This window comes from Papio anubis, chromosome 6, assembly GCF_008728515.1.
Source record: "Papio anubis isolate 15944 chromosome 6, Panubis1.0, whole genome shotgun sequence".
NCBI lineage: Eukaryota > Metazoa > Chordata > Mammalia > Primates > Cercopithecidae > Papio > Papio anubis.
In genome coordinates this window covers 27,593,277-27,601,015 of record NC_044981.1, presented here as the reverse complement: position 1 = coordinate 27,601,015, position 7,739 = coordinate 27,593,277, and the positions used below count along the sequence as shown (strand labels likewise).

The 7,739-nt window shown below is 38.5% G+C and overlaps 1 non-coding gene and 1 pseudogene across 1 annotated transcript; one reads left to right on the top strand and one right to left on the bottom strand.

Moving 5' to 3' along the window:
* The first annotated feature begins 933 nt into the window (after positions 1-933).
* LOC110742965 lies at positions 934-5,671 on the top strand (annotated as a pseudogene).
* A 1,012-nt stretch (positions 5,672-6,683) lies between these two features.
* TRNAM-CAU lies at positions 6,684-6,755 on the bottom strand. Its single transcript has one exon. It is a non-coding gene; the product is annotated as a tRNA-Met (tRNA).
* Positions 6,756-7,739: the final 984 nt, after the last annotated feature.

The following is a 7,739-nucleotide window of genomic DNA, read 5'->3' as shown; positions in this document are numbered from 1 at the left end:
GGGAGGCGGGGGTTGCAGTGAGCCGAGATTGTGCCACTGCACTCCAGCCTAGGTGACAGATACTCTGTCTCCAGAAAAAAAAAAAAAAAAAAAAAATCATGAGCTCACATCCATACCTCCCATTTCTATCCATTAGTCTCTTCAGGATTCTTTCTTACATTCTCCCATTCTATATTTTTATGTGTCCCTTTTCCCACATTGAAACCCCTAATTCCAACAAGATTAGCATATTTACTCACTTGCTCTATCATATAATACATGTACGATAGTTTTGGGATTGCTTTGCCCATCTACTAACAAAAATTATCCATTAAAAGAGATTCAGTAGGTAGTTGTAACAACTAACCAAATAAATAAATAGAGTTAAAGATTTGTTTGCATTTCTCCATACACACACCCCTGTCCCCCTACCATCCTCACTCTCTTGGCCAAAGAGTGAAGGTGTACTGTCAAATGCCCTGTCCACAAATTATGTTCTTTTCCTTTCCATGTAGTCATAATATGGAATAAAATTGAGTTCATTTGCTTTAACTTGCTTTCAACCTTAGTTTTCTCCACTCCCCATCCTTAATATTAGTTTTTGAAAATGTAGGTTGGCCGGGTGCGGTGGCTCATGCCTGTAATCCCAGCACTTTGGGAGGCTGAGGTGGGTGGATCGCCTGAGGTCAGGAGTTTGAGACCAACCTGGCCAGTATGGTGAAACCTCATCTGTATTAAAAATACAAAAACTAGCCGGGTGACGTGGCACGTGCCTGTAATCCCAGCTGTTCTGGAGGGTGAGGCAGGAGAATCATTTGAACCTGAGAGGGGGAGGTTGCAGTGAGCCCATATCGCTCCACTGCACTCCAGCCTGGGTGACAGAGTCAGACTCTGTCTCAAAAAAAAAAAAAAAAAAAAAAAAAGGTAAAATATTCATACGCTTTCAAAAGTTAAAGGTCTAACAAAAGGTGAACTCAGAGAAGTAGCCTCCCATATTCCTTGCACTCCATTTCCCCCAAGTCTCTTAACACCATTTTAGGTAACTGGTAATGGTGGAGGGTGTCCAGGTTCTGGCATCTCAAATGAAGAATTGGACAAAAATGCACAAACAAAGCAATGAAGAAATAAAGGGTTTTACTGAAAATGAAAGTACACTCCACAGTGTGGGAGTGGGCCTGAACAGCGGCTCAAAGGCCCCAGTTACAGAATTTTTGGGAGTTTACCCCCTGGAGAATTCTATTTGTTATTTTGGAAGTCCTATGTAAACAGAGAAGATGAGGTAAAGTTACAAAGTCATTTATAGCATGTGCCCTATGGAGAGGATATTTCCTGTTATAGCTGAAGTATGAACTGGCCTTATGTTCCCTCCTCCAGACCTTATTTTCCTGTCTCATCTCCTCCCTGAGAGATGTGATCCCCATAAATCTTTATGGGAGGCAGAGGGACTGATGGTCTTTTTTCTGTAACTGCTTCATGCTACCTTGGGGTGTAGCCCCTACCTATTGGGGATCATGGAACTCTCTCCCTGTTCTGTCTAGTGGAGGGTAGCTTCTTGATGGCCGGGGTGGTGTCTTCACATGGAGCTGGCTGGAACCTTTGTTTCATGATCATCTGAAGCTTGGTGGTCTCTAAGCAAGAGGAAATGAATTTGGTTAAAATATTTAATGGGAACTTCAGGGGTGGATATCTATGCTCTCAGAAATGTTTGTTGTAGAGATTTGCAGGAGAAAAACAAAACCTGGTTTGTTCTAGAATCTATGTGTTTCCTTAAAGTCTTAGCAGAAGTGACTCCATTTTGGTTTGGTTTGGTTTGGTTTGTTGGGGCCTAGTGCATAAGCCTAGTCCGAAACAATGGCCTCCCAGAATTTTGTTAAAAAAATTTCCCCTTTTTGGTCAGGTTCTCAGTTAGGTGACAGTGTAACCAAAACTTGGGGCCTTAGCGCCACTCTCAGTTACCTTCATTTTGGGCTTCTGGTCTCAGTATATCATTCATAGGTTAAGGGGCCTCATGGTTGCATATTTCCTTCAGCTCTTATTATTCCAGTTGAAGAAAGACCATTTGACATTCTAGAGATGCCTGCATACAAGCATTTAAAACCTTTGAGGGAATACAGTGCACCAGGGAGAGTATTATTATGACTATTGGGAGGATGATACCAAGAGTTTGGAGTGTGCTGCTCACCCAAGGTCCCCATAAACCAAACCTCCTAAAATGAAATAGATCAAAGGATCAGCTAGATAAAGAGTTTATCCACTTGACTGAGCAATTTCTTTGTCAATCCTCTACCACTGAATTTCCACGTAATCTTCATTTGATGTATTTCTCCATAGGCCACAAGTGCCGGCAGCTGCATAGATACTTCTCTGTTTAGCCAATTCTGTCATAATTTTCACAAGAGAATTTAGAGTCTATTGTGTAACTATAGCTTTTACAGTAGAATTTGCTATAAGACCTATTGTGAGGGATATATTTCTAATCATTGCTTGCTTCTTTTACTTTAAACCATGGAAAAAGGACCTAACAAATGATGTCTTTTTAGAAGAGTGAAGGCCTTCCAGCAATGTTCTCTTTAACCCATGATGTGGGTTAAGAGGTGTGAACCAATGTTTTGTTTTTGATTATGAGGCAAAGCATGTACCTTGAAAGTTTCTTACCTACATTGGGCCTTCATCTTTTATCTATCAAAGTATAAGTTTATCCATGTAAAAAGCTGGCTATAAACTCCTTCACAAATAAGAGTATACACCATAAGTGCCCATAACAGACACCTTTTCCACTTCTATTTTTTGTAGAGGCATGAGCAAGAAAAAAATATTCAAAGATAAGTTTCATGACAGTAGAAATCTAAATCTGTGAACTTGAGAAAAGCTGTTCACATTAAGGATGTCATCCTCTTCTTGGGAGAAATTTCTCTGGTTAGTTTTATCTTAAGGTTTCCAGTGGGTACACAGCTCCAAGAGCTTGGAGGGACCCTTCTCAGTTGTGAGATTATGAACTCAAAGTTCAAAGTCCCAAAGTTTTGTTGTAGTGTGAATGGCAAGAACAGTCTTTCTCTGATGCTTCTAAAAGATTCAAACCATAAAAAGCTTTCTTTACCTGTTGAAAATACACTGTAGCATAATAATCTACTGTTACAACATCAGCCCTCTTGCATAGGAAACCTTTTATACAACCAGAAAACATGCACTGAAAATAACAAATGAGCTCTCAAGCTTGGTGTTTGGTTGGTGGGGACCCATGCAGGTTCAACATGTGTATCGAGAAGTGTTATTTCTGTTCAGGGCCCATCTACCCTGGTCACGGCATGATGTTCATCCACAATGACTGCAAGGTGTTCAGATTTTGTAAATCTAAATGTCATAAACACCTTAAAAAGAAGTGCAATCTCGCCAAGTTAGGTGGATCAAAGCATTCCAGAAAGCAGCTGGTAAAGACCTTACAGTGGATAATTCATTTGAATTTGAAAAACGTAGAAATGAACCTATCAAATACCAGCAAGAGCTATGGAATAAAACTATTGATGCAATGAAGAGAGTTGAAGAGATCAAACAGAAATGCTCAGCTAAATTTATAATGAACAGATTGAATAAAAATAAAGAGCTACAGAAAGTTTAGGATATCGAAGAAGTCAAGCAAACATCCATCTTATTCAAGCCCCTCTTGCAGGCAAAGGGAAGCAGTTGGAAGAGAAAATGGTACAGCAGTTACAAGAGGATGTAGACACGGAAGATGCTTCTTAAAATCTCTGTAACCATTTCTTTTATGTACATTTGAAAATGTCCTTTACAGACTTGGAACTGCTAAATTATTAGTTTATTTTTTACATAAGGTCACTTAAATGAAAAGTGATTAAAACATATCTTTCCTACATTGCCATCTGCAAAACACCAGATATTACGAATGTTAGATTGCATCTCAGTGTTAAATCTTCACTGACAGATGTACATATGTAAATCAGGAAAATTCTACTTCTAACTATAGAAGTGAATTGTGGATGCAAAATGGTTATGCCATTTGGATAATGACACGAGGCAGCATTTGGATAATAACTAATGACAACAATTCATGGCTAGTGATGTATAAAATAAAATATTCTTTGCAGTAAAATATTCCCTTTATTAATGTTATAGAAGGGGGGCTACAACAAGGAACTAACAATTTGTATGACAGTGTCAAATGTTACTTTGATTTTAGTATTTCCTGTTTTGGTTTAGTTGCATCTTAGAAGAGCATAATGACATTGTTTAATGACACCTAATTATGCTGGACTGTTTTGACCTGGTTTAATCCTTCTGATAGGTAGTTGTGGATATTGGGGATGAGAACTGAATAATCTTTGCCTGGAGTGACACTGCACTCTAGAATTTCCGGTTTGGAGAATACTCAGTTCTAATCTGTGATTCCTGGGAATACACTTTATTTTTCTAGCGTAGCAATGATCTAGAAGCAGAGGAATCCTAGTGTCTTTTACAAGTTATTACATGATTTTATTTTAAAAAGCTCCTGTTTTTGGAAAGTAAAATTTATGGGTATAACATCTGTTCATTATTTGCACATAAAATAAAACCATTTAAAAAGAAAAAAAAAAAAACAGAAAAAGAAAATAACAAATGAATAAAATTCCTTTATAAAATGTTTAAATGGCCGACCATGTGACCAAATATACCTGAACTTTGTTTTCCCAGGAATATGGCATCAAGCATTGGTTATAAACTATTTTAAACAACTTCCGTATTAGCTGGTTTAACATGAAATTATTTTCTTGATATTTAATTAATTTTTTGTTTACTTGGGTTAGTAGCTTTATACGAGAAAATTTCGTTGTTTATGCAGTTTACAATAACTTAACATAACTATAATTAATAGCTTATACTATTTTAGAAATCCTATACAATTTTGAAATATGTATTAGTGTTACAAAAATATAGCCTAAAGAAGATTGAGCATCATTTTGGCAATCCCATGTACCTAAACATGTCAAATAATCCTGTTTACCTCTCTTTTCTCGACACTTTAGAGGCCTGCTGAAGTATTCAAAAAGCCAGATGCCAGGGTAGAGATTTTTGAAATTGATGTTTGATTTTGGGAATTCAGATTACCATAAGTTATTTATTTTGCCAAAATGATGACTCAGAAATTTTAAAGCAGCAAAAAACCTTTTATAACCCTTTTGAATTTAGTCAACATGTTCACACAGAGAACCTCTTCTGTTAAAAAAAAAAAAAAAAAAAAGTAAAACATTCACACGCTTTCAAAAGTTAAAAGTATAACAAAGGTAAACTCAGAGAAGTGGCATCCCATATCCCTTGCACTCTATTTCCCCCAAGTCTCTTACCGCCATTTTAGGTAACCAGATTCTCTGTTTTCTGGTTTATCTTCACTATGTTTTCTTTTCATAAAGAAAAATAGGTATGTGTATGTTCTCCTAATTCCCCTTCCTTCTTGAAGAAAAGGTAGCCTACTATAATATTCATCTGCACTTTCTTTACTTAACACTATCTGCTAGAAATTATATCTCTTTTGTAGCCCCATAGAGCTTCCTCTTTCAGTTCATGTTACAGTTTATTCAACCAATCTCTTTCCTGGACATTTAAAGTTAGTTAAGGCCGGGCGCGGTGGCTCAAGCCTGTAATCCCAGCACTTTGGGAGGCCGAGACGGGCGGATCACGAGGTCAGGAGATCGAGACCATCCTGGCTAACACGGTGAAACCCCGTCTCTACTAAAAAATACAAAAAAAAAAAAACTAGCCGGGCGAGGTGGCGGGCGCCTGTAGTCCCAGCTACTCGGGAGGCTGAGGCAGGAGAATGGCGTGAACCCGGGAGGCGGAGCTTGCAGTGAGCTGAGATCCGGCCACTGCACTCCAGCCCGGGCGACAGAGCGAGACTCCGTCTCAAAAAAAAATAAATAAATAAAAATAAAGTTAGTTAAAATGCTTCTAGAAGGTAAGCAGACAAAATAAAGATTATTGGTCTTCTGAGTTTGCCCATGGAATTCTGATTCACATAATGCTTTAAATGTACCCCAATGTTTTCTACCATTTACATTTTTTTTAAATCTATCCAAGTAGAATCAACCATTTTACATTTAACTTCATTGTTGCTTCTCTTTCTCATAACATTCCATGTGTCTAGTTTCCATAAGTATGGAAGGAGGAGAGTATAAAAGATGTCTTTTGGCCATTGTAACAGATTGCTTTAGAGAAGAATTCACAGTACACGAAATGAAATTAATAAATAATGCATAGAAATGAACAAAAGAGGAAAAGAAGCAGGAGGTTCCCATAGAAGCAAAAAGACAGTAATGATTTACAATAACCAATGGTCTCAGGCAAAAGTCTGTAACAGTGTTTTGCCTTGGAGTGCGAGAAAATATAAAATTATATTCAACCTCAGTGTATTTTCTATTCACTGGAAGATAGGTAATTTGTTGGAAGTTAACATGGGAATTGTCACCTCTTCTTCCCAAGTAAGATATGCCTTTCCTCTGAAATGAGTGAGAAAGGAATTATGCAAACATTTGGAGAAAGGAGAAGGAAAATGCTGAACACATATCTAAAAGTGAGATACAGCCTCTGAAAGGACTTTTAAGAGATCAAGTGTATGTATATATAGAGAGAGAGAGAGACAGAGGCCATCTTCTCCCCACAACCGCGGAAGGTAATTCCTCAAGAAGGGGAAAAAAAAAAAAAAAACCCCACCACCTTAGCAGAGGATGGTTTCGATCCATCGACCTCTGGGTTATGGGCCCAGCACGCTTCCGCTGCGCCACTCTGCTGGTGAAACATTATTTCTACTCTTCTTATTTATCATGTAAGTGATCAGCCATTTTTGTCACACTGCTTTACATCTTTCTATTTTTCTTTCACCCTTTCTTTCCCGGTTTTTCCTTTCTCTTCTTGGCCTCTTAAGATCGGCTCACTCTAGAACCAGTTGACTCCAACAATCCCCTTCAAATTGTGAGTTGCCCTTTCCCAATCTACCAAACATGCTTCAAAACATGACATTTCTTTCTTCAAGAGCTGCTTTGAACTCAGGAGCAGAAACAGGGGAAAGTCGAGCAAAGCCCTCACAAACCCTTACTTAGAGAGAATCGAGGAAGGCATTAAGTCAGACTTACTCTCCTTAGAGAGAGAGTATATTAGCCAGTTGGCTTTGTTTCCTGTCCCCAAGAAAATTTCTTTCCCAACATGGGTATTAACTATCACAAGTATTTTTGCATATTGACCTAGAAGTATTTTTGCATATTGACCTAATGCCCTTTGCAGCTTTCCGGGCACCTGGTGTACCCAAGCAGCTCCACCTTACCCCACCCCTATCCCCGCCGTTGAATTCATGAAAAGTGGCTTCCTACTCTAACCCTTTGGTGTTATGTCTGCGAACAGCTTTCTCTCACTCAGCGAATGTGGGCTTTCCCAGACAAGGGCCCAAACAGAGAGCTTTGATACTCTTTCATCCTGTGCTATGTCAACAAAGTCCCTTCTGAAACTTTTCTTTTGCTCTTTTCACCGACTTGCTTTTCCCGTTTTTTCAGAGTTTCTCTGTCTTCAGGAAAGCCTTGTGTTTCCAGTTCCAGGTCAGGCATAGGATTGGTGGCCACTACTCTCCAGCAATTTCATTTACGTTTGTTTGTTTGTTTGTTTTTCCCTTCTCTAAAAAAAAAAAAAAAAAAAACCAGGCTGAGACACTGAGGCAGATATACTGGGGTTAGGAAGATGTTCCAGAATAAGAGCATGAGAAAACTGGCTGGAATGGTTCATGT